Source organism: Oreochromis niloticus, linkage group LG3 (assembly GCF_001858045.2).
Source record: "Oreochromis niloticus isolate F11D_XX linkage group LG3, O_niloticus_UMD_NMBU, whole genome shotgun sequence".
In the NCBI taxonomy this organism is placed as follows: Eukaryota; Metazoa; Chordata; class Actinopteri; order Cichliformes; family Cichlidae; genus Oreochromis; species Oreochromis niloticus.
The window spans coordinates 3,839,290-3,851,932 of NC_031967.2; positions in this window are offsets into that span (position 1 = coordinate 3,839,290).

The following is a 12,643-nucleotide window of genomic DNA, read 5'->3' on the forward strand; positions in this document are numbered from 1 at the left end:
CAAGTAAAGTTTTCCAGGTCCACCAGCTAAATTTCACATCCACATAATATGGCTTTGTATTCAAGTGTTCTCAAAATACTAGCTAATCACCTTCAGCCAGTATAGAAACAAAGAGGAGTAATCAGTCTTTTTTTGATCTCTGTAACGCTGCAGGTTTTTCGAAGACCAGGTAGTGTACAGTGGGTTTTAGGTTCTTCACCTATAGGTGCAACTAAAGCGTTTTGCATTAATTGCCCATGTAATGTAGATTGCACCTGTTTATCATTTTGACTTAGTCTAATTCAGACCAATTTCATTTACAACTTAATTTCCTACCAAATTAAGAAAGACTCCAACAATCAGACACTCAACAAGATGCATTTAGCAATGTTGGGTAATAAAAAAAACCTTTTAACAGGAAGAGACCTCCACCAGCACCAGGCTTAGAGAGGAGCAGCTATTGGCTCAAATACACCTCCTGAAAGATGTGAAAACCCAAGAGCAACAGCAAAATGGATACAGAATATGCTGCAGTTCACTATAATATGTGTCCTTGTGTTCACTTTAGGAAAAATGGCTTTTCTCAAGTTTTTCAGAGCTCTCGACTTAAACCTGTAGGCTTGTTTCTGCCCTGTTATACCCTTTTCACAGGCTCTTCTTGTGAGAGTATTCTGTCATTAAAGATTTTATGGCTCAATAAATTTCAGTCCACTTCTGAGTATTTCAGCAATTTCATAATTGCAGTTAAGAATGGCCTTTGAATAGGTTTACAGTTCCTGGCAGGTGTCTTTGCACATGATAACCACTTTCTAAGAATGAACAGCAGGATATTATGCATTTAATAGATCATCACTAGCATAGTTTAACCAATTTTTCCTGTAGTTTCATTTTATAGCATTCTACTGTTGCACCACATCTGGAGTTCATGTTTGGCCAGCTGATGGCAGTATTGTTGATGTTTACTTAAAAATCTCCAGTTAACCTATACACGACATTACATTTAAGTGTGATTTTTCCACACTGCAAATCAAAGTACAGGTATAGACATTGTTTGGGCGAGCTATAATAGAACAGGGTATACAGCACATCCTGCCAAAATTATGGACCAAACCTGACAGTAATGGTTCTGGTGATGATGAGAAAAAGACAGGAGTCTCACACTGCTGCTTTCAGTGATGTTTACCTGGTTCAAACAGTGAAGGTTTCCAGACCCAAGAGCACTTCCCTCTTCACGGTGGATGTAAACAGTGACTGATTTTATGCTTTTATTCTGACAGCCACCTTTGATGGAATGATCCTGTGAAGCCAAAAATGGTTCCTTATGTATCTTACTGTAGACTCACTGCTGAACATAGTTGGGCTCATACGATATAATCCCTAATCACCCAGCAATCAAGTGACTAATTGATTCAACAGAGTGTTTGCTTCTTAACAGAATTCTGAATGGTTAATATGTTTTTGTTTTTATTATATATTAATGTGTTCAACTATTTGCTATTTTAGTTTAGTTATTCCATATAAAGCCAGGAGTCCAGATTGAGGGAGTCCTCAATTACATTAGTTAGATACTGTAGGATACTGATTGTGACAGGCCAGAAAAGAAAAATAACACCAGGTACATTAAATAAAGACAGGGTTATGTTACTTTTTAAGTGAGGAGTGTCAGATTTGGTAAAAAGTCTTGAATAAAAGACTCAAAAGTGAAACGCTGGTATGTGCCAGGATGACTGTTTACCTTTTTTGGCTTCTCTGTGTAAAATGCCATCATATTTGCAAAATTAACTTTATACTTGTAATTATCAGTTTTCAGGTTTCAAAAAGTGAAAGACATCATCAACAAGAGAAGAAAGGTGGGAAGTTAAAGCAGATAGGGGCAAAGGTCAGGACAGGATTTAAAGCTGCTAAGCACTGCTGTGCTATTCAAATGCTAAGCAGGCAGAGAAAGATTTTTATCTGATAGCCTTCCTCTATAAAATGTAAATTCGATGGAAAACAAGGGGGGGGGGAATCTAAAAAATAGGACCTTCCCTCATCTGTTCCCATGTATTTTAAATTCACACATCAAAACAGTAGACCAGTGGAAGGTAATGATGCAGGTATATGATGAAGCGAGGGAGCAGGGGTGTTGTTCATAAAAATGGGCTTCATATATGCACTAAAACTTATTTCCTCCTTATTTTATCAAATTATCAAATCAATTTAAACTTCATAATATAATGATATTAAACATTTTGTATCATGTCAGAGGCTAATAAACATTGCACATTGTTTCTTACAGAGAGAGATGCATACCATGATAATACCAACATTTTTGTTTAACAGATCATCTTAAATTGTAAGCTTAATTTGGTTTGGGTGTTTTAATTGATGAACCCCATAGACTATATCAAAGAATGAATGTAGCCTCCAGGTCTGAAAAGTGAAGCCAATGGAAAAGTGTCATAAACTCGCCTGTGATGTAATACCCAAAAGGGGTATTGGTATTGCTCACTTAATATGTATATCACTGTTTATCAGCACTACTATTCAATTTACCACACGTGACTATTCTGTAGTGGGCTATTTATGATTTTTTAGCACTTTAATAAATACTACTTTTTCATTGCATCAAGTTTTACTGAGTTTATTGAATCCTAGAGCTACAATCCTAATTCCAAATACAAATAAAAACAGTAAATACATTAATCCATATTTTATTCACAAGAACATATAAAACACATTAAATGCTGTGATTAATAATTAGCAGAGGTTCACTAATCTGAAAAGTAGCAATCTGAAGACTGACTATGTCATCATCTACATGATATTATCAAAAGATTCTGAGACTCTGGAAAAATCATCATCAGTGCCTCAGGAATTGGCAGCTTGCACATCTGGAAAGGCGCTATCACTGCTGAAAGGTATATACAGGTTTTAGAACAGCATATGCTCCCATCCAATTTAGAATCACCAGCTAGCCTAACCTCACTAACTGCATTTACTGCTTATCCTAAATTGGATGTAGGTGTGAATGGCTGTCAGTCTCTATGTTAGCCCAGTGACAGACTGGTGTCCTGTCCAGGGTGTACCCCACCTCTTGCCCTATGGTATCTGGGATAGGCTCCAGCTAAGCAACTTAAAGAAGTCCAGACGCTTTTCTTTCCAAGCTCCTTAGACTATGATGACCTGGATGACTGAGAACCTTCACAAACATTTGGCTCCAGCAACCTGGAAACCCTGAATTGGATAAGCAAAAGAAAATAGATGTCACAAGTGACCACCACAGTATGAAGCGCTGCATGTTTGATTTGGCAGAGTTTAATTACCGGATTTCCTTCATGACACAACCCCGAAGGGGATTATTTATGGCCTCAATTAAATTCAGTATATTCAGGCGAAACTAATATCTGGTGGTAAACATGAGCCAAAGGCTTCTTGACCTACTCTCCTCCATCGATAGTACAGTATCACTGTGCTTTTTAGCTCAGAGTAAACCCTGGAGTGTGGACTGGCCAACCTTTTCTGAGTACACTAAATCCCTTAACAGGGTCTTTCCAGTGTGGTAATCAGCGTGCTTGAAAAACACTGAGATTCTTCACATGCTACGAGGATCAAATTTCTGCTACAGAAACAGGTATGCTGTTTGTCAGATTTTGACGGATTTTTTTGAAATGTATGGAAGTATAGGCATTGCAAATGTAACCCCCCCCCCCAAAAAAAAAGAACCCCAAAAAAGAATTACTGTATAAAAATGGTGGAAACAAAAGGCCCCCTTAAAACAGAAGCCTAAATCTGATATTTAATACCAACAGCTCCTCCAAAGGAGCAGTTGGCATTTGATGTAGGCTATTACAGTGCTGTGGTTAATTTACCTGCTTTTGTCTCAACTACACCATCAGAAGGAATTATGTATCTATAGTATTTCATTTATTACATATTAGCATTCTGTTTTTAGATGAAAACATTATTGTGTCTAACACAGCCTCAAATAACTTCTATCACGTAAGCTCCTAAGTTTATTGTATACTATTGTAGCAAAGCCATGTGTGTGTGCGTGTGTAACACAATCTGTGTATATGTATTTTGATTTGTATTCTGATCCATGAGTGTGTATTCAGATTATTCAATGTATATTCAGAGTGTGTATGTAATTAAATTTTTAAATATATAAATAGATCTGTAAGCATGCAGATTGAATGAATAAATGAAAAGTCTTAAAGTTGCACAGAAGAATTGAAAGTACAGACAAACCTTTGATTACTATTCAGTCAGTTTTTTAGCTGGCATGTAGCTGTTATAAGTAAATAAAATAAAAAATAAATGTTACCAGTAACTGAAAACAGCTATGTTTGCTCAGTTTATGGTTCTTATGTCATACGAAGGGTCAGTGCCACTTGGCGAGTAACTTTGAGCTAGAAGAGAATAATTCAAGCATCTTATCTCCTGGTGAAAACTGCCTGAGTCTAACCCATGTGTTGTACAGGCGCTGCTGACGTTCCTGGGCCTGGAACTAATTCTCTCATGATAACCTCCCCAATGTGTCTAGCTGCTCTCATGTTCTGAACTTATTGAATTTCATTTTTAACTGGGCTTGGACCTTCCTCACAGTTTTCTTTAATCATGTATACTTTCTGCTGAACAGTAACTCAAACGGAGAAAATCCTGTGGAGGCCTAAGGCACCTCCCACACTATGAACAGCTTGAGGGTCTAACCAGCAATCCCAATTGCATCCATCCTTATGGATCATGGACTTTAAAGTCTTATTCAGCTGCTCCACCAACCCGTCAGTCTGACAGTGGTAGACGCTATTTGAACAAATTTAATACCCAGTAATTCATATAGTTCTTATAATGTATGAGACATGAATGGACGGCCCTGGTCAATCAATATCTCTTTATGGATGACGATTTCAGAAAGAGTGCCTGCGCCACAGTCTTTGCAGAAATGGTGCATAGTGGCACTGCTTCAGGATTTTGCATTGCATAATCCACCAATCCAACCAATACAAAAATATCCCAGTGTATTCTGTTGAAATGGCCCAATGAGTGTGCTCAAATGGAACCTACATTATTGGTAGTGAGCTCAAAGGTGCTTTTGGAATGGTCCACCAGTTAACTAGCTGACAGCTCGGGCAGGACCAACACTGCACATCCACATGGATGCCCAGTCAATAAAGTTGGGCCATTATTCACTCCAGAGTTTCACTATACCCCATATAACCAGTCATCGGGTTGTAATAAGCCACCAACAACTGGGTGTTTTCCAAATTGATACTGTCCATCGCTAATCAATACAAAATGCAGATCAGTGTTGTGTCAGGGCACATCTGTGACCATCAGTTTTTATCACTTGATCATAGGTTGAGTATAGAGTGCTCAAGTGACAGGCTCTCACGAGAAGGTCCTGCCGTCGCCTCCTCCTCAGAGTCAACATCGGATGACCTAGCCTCACTGCTGTGTGCATCACAGACACTACATGCTATTATCGGTTGTGAATCTGTCCACAGAGCCTCCTCCACAAAGCTGGAATAGGCCAGCTCCCAGCTGGCAGTTGCGGCTGCCTGCTACCTCCCTTGGCTGCTCTGACAGGTAGTCCTTGACCAAGGTCGTGGCCAGGCTGATGAGCTGCTGGCAGTGGTTTCTGCGGTGAGCTAGGTCAATGATGTGAACTTCCTCTCTTGTGTGGATTTGGGTCTACATGGCTGCATCAAAGAGCAACCTGGCATAGGCGAAAGGCTGGTTCTCCAGCCCCATCTATCACTGCAGAAAATGCCAACGATAGTCCTCTGGCACGAGGCACAAGTGACATCAACATTATACTAAAATGATATATTTTAGTATAATGATTACAATTACTCTTTTAGTCCCTTCTGTTTTAATATCATACTTAGCTGATTAAACTTACTTTAATTAGCTGTCCTGGAAGACAAAGCTCTGAGTTGCTGATCTCAAGGACAATTAAATAGAAGCCAACCCAGTGGGGTCATAACCAATGCAACTGGCAACTATGGATGAGGAGAAACCCAACGTCCATACCGACCAAGAAGCAGCTAGGAGCTCAATACAATAACATCAAGAGGAGACAGCTACTATCAAAGTTAGAGTTAGAGGCTACAATACAGTGGAAACAGTATTGATCAATATGGAAATAATCTGAGAGTAATGAGACAGGACTGCACCTACACCAGAGTCTGAAATATGAAGATCAATGAACTGTAGTTTGGGTTCAGACTGGATGAAAGGTCTATGAAATGTACATTTTTCAATCTTGACATATAACTCGTTCTCAAGGAGTCTTTGAAGGCTCTAGCAGACATGACAGCAATGCTCCTTTGGGTTCTTAGAAAAAAATCACAATGGCATCAAGGTAGACAAACAAACAAATTTGGGAAATCTCTGAGCACATCCTTCACAAGGGCTGGAAACACTGCTGGAGATATGGACCCACTGGGGCAGAAAAGGGATGACTGATTCAGGCTGCCAGGAACTCCCAGATGTATGTCTCCATCATTTCTCGATTCTGGATGGGAGATGTTGTACAACTGGCTGGTGGCTCCTGGGAGAAGATCTATGGCCCCCAACATAGGGGCAATGTTGGGGGGAGAGAGTGAGCTTTGTCTTTATTGAATATTTGCTGAAGGTCATGATTCTCAGTGGTAACAGAGGAAAGGTCAAGTGAGTGTAAGGTGGAGTGTTCTTTGTTTCTTTGCCTGTGGGACAGCTGACTATAAATATTTTGACATACAAAATAAACTCCATCCCTCAATCTTTTGTCTGACCAGTTAATGTGTAGATTATGTTCAGTTCAATTTAGTTTTATTTATATAGCAGCAAATCAAAACAACAGGTGCTTTATCTTGTAAGGTAAAGACCTTAAAATAATATAGAATTTGTGTCTAAAGCCATGGAAATACTAGAATTACAGGCATATAGGGAGCAGTGAAAATAAAGAATATTAAATGTGACAACAATCGAGACAATGGGGACTCCAGTTAGAGAATAATGAGTTAGAGAATAATGTGACACTCCACGCACGCCACGCACTAATGTGGCAATTAAATCTCCAGCAAAAAAAAGTAAAAGTAGAAAGAACAGGGAGGTCCATTTCCATCGGGTGGAGACCCCCCCCCCTTAAAAAATACATAAATAAATAAACAGGGGTCATGGTAGCCTAGGATTACAAAACTGAACAGTAGCAGATAATATTTATTTATAAAAAAAACAAGCCCAGGGCATTTAAAATACTAAACAATAAAACCAAGCTAAAAGTCTGACACATATATGATTTTCCAGCACCAACCATCACAGAAATCCTTCTTTTTCACTGGTTGTGTCTCGCTGAGAAAGGCCTTACTGCATACAAGTCCCCTGCCATGTCCACCTTCAATCTTCTTTTTTAAAATCTTTATTTAACCAGGGAAAAAAATCTTTGAGATTAGAAAATCTCTTTTACAATGATGTCCTGGCCAAGATGAGAAACAAGTGCAACAATGTATAAAATTATTCACATTAGCCACAAATTATGAAACAGTTGTCAAGGCAGTGGGGTAGAAAGCGGACCCAAACACTGCATTGATGTTGAACAGATGGGACTACCAGCTCACCTTCACTGTTGAAGAGAAGAGGACTTTGGTACCCCAGGTATGCCCTTAATGGTGAGACTCCGGTGGCCGTTGACCTACTGGAGTTATGTGGGTAGTCCACACATGCTACCTGGTCACCCCAATGTGGTTTGGTTGGAAGAGGCGATACAGCGAAGAACGGCTTCCAGTTCTTAGTTGGCTCTCTCAGCTTGGAGATTCGTTTGAGGGTGAAACCCTGAAGACAGACTCAGTTGCGCCCCCAGCTGGAGCAGAACTCCTTCTAAACCTGAGACGTGAACTGGGGCATGTGATCGGAGATGATGTCCTGACACATGTTGGGTTAGTAGTTTCGCAGTCTCCAAGGCAGTGGGCAGGTTGGGTAATGCCACAAAGTGGGCTGCCTTGGAAAACTGGTCTATTATGGTGAGAATTGTGGTGTTACCCACCGATGGCAGAAGGCCCATCTCAAAGTCCAAGGATTGTGCGACCATGGCTGCCTGGGGACGGGTAGGGGTCGGAGCAGGCCCACAGGAGAAATGTTTGCGACCTTCTTCAGGGCACACACTGGGCAGGGCCCCACGCACTCCTGGGTGTCTTTGCTGAGAGAAGGCTACCAGGACAGATGTTGTAAGAATTGCACTGTTCGATTCTAACCCAGATTGCATGAACACCTGGCCATGCGGGCCCAGTGGAGGACCTTCCCGTGGACCATTGTGGGAACATATAATTGACCAGAGGGCCCCGTCCCTGGGTCAGGTTCCTGCTGCTGAGCTTCCTGGATTAACTTCTCCACTTCCCAAGTGAGTGCCCCCACAACACACGTGGGCGGCAGAACAGTTCTCTACTTTTCTTCGGGTTCCTTAGCTGGAGCAACCTGGTGAGACAAGGCGTCTGGCTTTTGTTTCAAAATTCGGGCCAGTATGTGATGGTGAGGTTAAAACGCGTAAAGAATAGAGCCAACCTGGCTTGACAGGAGTTTAGTCATTTGATGGCCTGCAGGTACGGTTTTTGTTGTCAGTCCAGACTAGTACAGGGTGCTTGCTCCCCTTCACTCTTCCAGGGCCAGCTTAATCGCCAAGAGCTCATGATCTCACACATCGTAGTTCCACTCAGCCTGTAAGAGACACTGGGAGAAAAAAGCACATGGGTGGAGATTACCTTGTAATTGCTGGGAGAGGTCGGCTCAGGTCGGCCTGGACCAAGAAAAATGCTGATGAAAACATCCGTTTGAGATGGTTGAAAGCTTGTTGAGCAGAAGGTGACCACAAGAATGGCGCTTTAGGTGAAGTAAGTTGCGAGAGGGTGAGAGGGATTGCTCCCCAAAGAGCCGACGGTAGAAATTTGCGAAGCCGAGGAACCTCTGGAGTTCCTTCCTAGACTTGGGTTCGGGCCACTCCACCCTGATTTTGGCAGGGTCGGCCTGCAGCTGTCCTTGTGGTGATCGTGGCTCAAGAGTTGGGAGTGCGCCTTGTAATCGGAAGGTTACCGGTTCGAGCCCCGGCTCGGACAGTCTCAGTCGTTGTGTCCTTGGGCAAGACACTTCACCCGTTGCCTACTGGTGGTGGTCAGAGGGCCCGGTGGCGCCAGTGTCCGGCAGCCTCGCCTCTGTCAGTGCGCCCCAGGGTGGCTGTGGCTACAACGTAGCTTGCCATCACCAGTGTGTGAATGGGTGAATGACTGGATATGTAAAGCGCTTTGGGGTCCTTAGGGACTAGAAAGCGCTATATAAATATAGGCCATTTTACAATGAACCCTAGGAATGCCGCTCTGTAGACGTGGAACTTGCACTTCTCTGCCTTAACATATTGCTGGTTCTCCAGCAACTGTTGGAGTACAAGCTGTACTTGTTTCACATATTCTGAAACGGTCTTAGAGAAGATGAGAATGTCATCAAGATAGACAAATATTAAAGAAGATAGTCAGTCTATGTTTCACCACTATTAACACCGGCACACTCATGGGTCAACATCTTGAACTGGCTGAATTACTTAAGAACCGGAGAGTGGACATAGCGTGTGTCCAGGAGACCAAATGGAAAGGATCTAAATCAAGAGATATTGGCGAAGGTTACTTTGAAGACGAAGGTAAATTGTCTAATATGGCACGAGCACAGTCCAAAATGGAGTTGCAATCATCGTAAGCCAACTCTTCCGCAACAAGATTGTGGAGGTTAAATGGGCCTCGGAAAGGCTAATGGCAATAAAAGACAGAATAAAACATTAAAACTACTTCTACCCTGTAACACTTAACCTCAGTTCATCTCTACTGTTCCCCTGGGGTTAGTCAAGCCCTGTTCAGCTCAGCACCTTAACAACTTATTTTCCAGGAAGTGCTGGAGGACAGAACAAACATGGACCTGGTGCTCCTCAAGGGATTTGGAAAAGATTAGTATGTCATCCAAATACATAACGGGTTAACCTTCAAGAAATTTCTCAGTATGCCATTTTCCAGTGCTTGGAAAACGTCCGCGGCATTAGTTAGACCAAACGGCATTACCAAGTAGTAGATGTGATGATGAAGTGGTTCAAAGGCTGAGTTTATTAAGGTAAAAGGATACTTGTTTTTAACTGTGACATCATTTAACCCATGATGATCTATGCACAGCTGGAGAGTTCCATCCTTCTTCCCAACAAAAAAGAAACTGGCCCCTACCGGAAAAGAAGACGGGCGGATAATTCCTGCTGCAAGAGATTCCTAAATATTCTTCTCCATGACCCCTTGTTCAGGCCAGGACAGATTATACAGGTGACTGGTAGGTAGTGGGGATGATGGAGGAGAACTATTGCACAGGCATATGGTCTGTGGGGTGGTAGCGAGAGAGCTAGAGAGGTAAGTACAGGAGAAAGTTATCACACAAAGTAGCACACAGTGCTGAGAAGTGGAAATCCAGGATCCACCTAGGGGCACCCCTGAAGAAAGTGAGCAGATCAAATACAATTAAAGCCCGGCACGGTAAACATCTCCTATCCCCACTAGGTGGCAACAGAGAATACCATTTGACCAAATGTCACACTGATGCATATAGAGATTGACAGACCACGTGACTTTCGCGCATTGCATTGTGGGTAGGAGTGGCAACAAAATCAAAACACTGCATCAAGCGCTAGCATTTCCAGCACCGGTAATCATTAATTCTGCGGTTTTAATCCCTACTTGCATTTTATTTGCCCCAAAAACAGACGGTGTACAAAATGACGGTGAACACGGCAGGTCCGTACAAAGACAGACTTGACGAAAAGGCAAAAAAAAAAAAGTACCCGGACCCACACGAGCATACAGAGTGGAGTAAGGACGTTAGCATGCTGCCCAACTTTCATCACGCACATATTTATTATTATATGGTCCTAAGTGTGAGTGCATACACTCACAAAATGTTTAGTAACTTCAGATCGCTGCAACAAGCCCAGGTCCAGTTTACTTTGGTGATTTGGACTATTCCATTTCACAGCTGTTGTTAAATTGTGTGGAACCACCAGTTAAAATTTAACCTCGATCAAATGGTAATTATAACCTATTGCGCATTTCCTTATCCCACTCTGCAGCACTCTAACTATTGCTGACAAATGGCATATCAGTCTGTTCAGGGCTCGACTTGAAGTTTGAAAGAGATTTGACAATGTGTCGTTGAGTTACAGCAGTTTTATGATTTACGGTGAATGAATGAAACTTGGCGTGTAGCCATGGCCACACGAAACGCCAAAAGCTTTAACATCACCAAGGTCTTCAGATTTAATTATCATGTTGATCTGATAAAATCCCCAGGAGGAGTTCGTTAAAGTTCAAAGCATGAAAACGGCAAAAAATGTTCCCAAATTTACAAGTTTAAATTCAAAATGGCTGATTTCCCGTCAGATTTAGGCTATGGCTCTAAGAGACTTTTTTTGTATGCCTTGTTACATCATGGTGCCACATTTCAAACTCATAGACGCAATATAGTGCAGGGGATGCTTCTTTGAATTATTTTAGGTGATGCTGTTAAGCCATTTTGGATTATTCCATCACAATATCCATAAAACATGAAAGCCTTAATCACATTGGAGGTATGTGTCAAGTTTCATGAGTTTTCGAGCTTTCCAAGCCCCTCGAAAGCAACTTCCTGTTTCATGGCAATTTCCATTGCCACCAGGAGGGTTCAATGAAACCTCACAGTTTTCACACTGAAGCATTATGAAGGTCTGATTTTTATTCTCACCACTTTTGAAGTGGATGCAATCAACCTGGGCGGAATAGTGTATTAAAGAATAACACATGACATTTCCTGTTGCCACTAGATGGTGCTTTAACTATTGGTGACAATGAGTATTGTCAGTCTGTTCAGGGCAGGACTCTCATCATACTTGTGCATGACATTTCCTGTTCCTACTAGGTGACACTGTGACCACTGTCAAAAATTGCACTTGAAAGGTGTTCAGGGGCAGAGCCTTATCACACATGAGAAGTTTGGTCCAGATTGAGAGCAAATTAAAATTTCATGGAGAATGATCGAAATTTGCCGTGGCACCATGGACACACCCTTTGACGAAAACTCAAAAGCAACACAATTTGCAAAATTACAACACCTGGAAATGGCAGACTTCCTGTTGGGTTAGCATCAATGCATGGGTGCACAGGTACAAAATTTCGTACATGTAGCTCAAACTATATGCCCCTAGTACTGCATAATATCCTGCACAGGTGGTGCTCTAGAGCAATTTTGAAACACTCATGTATGAATCTATTAATATACATAAAGTTTTGCCATACCGATCATGTGTAAAATTTCATGAGTTTTTGAGCACATTAATACCCTCAAAAAGCCAATTCATGTGCCTGAAAAATCATAATAAAGGAACGATTACATTAAGGCCTTCACACTGCGACTACTCTAACCTTAAAAACACGGTGTCCAACAGAGACATGTAGATTCAGAGCTGTTTTTGGTAACTTCTCTAAAAATTACACTGTCTAACCTTGGGGCAAATTTGCCATGGTTTCCAAATGAGGGAAGATTGAGTGCATCAGACCAGCAAACTTCCAGTTTTGCTTTTATAGAGAAACTTAGTCACACTTGCTGATAATCAGTTAATCAAGTATATTTGATTAACAGCATAAGATTGTATAGT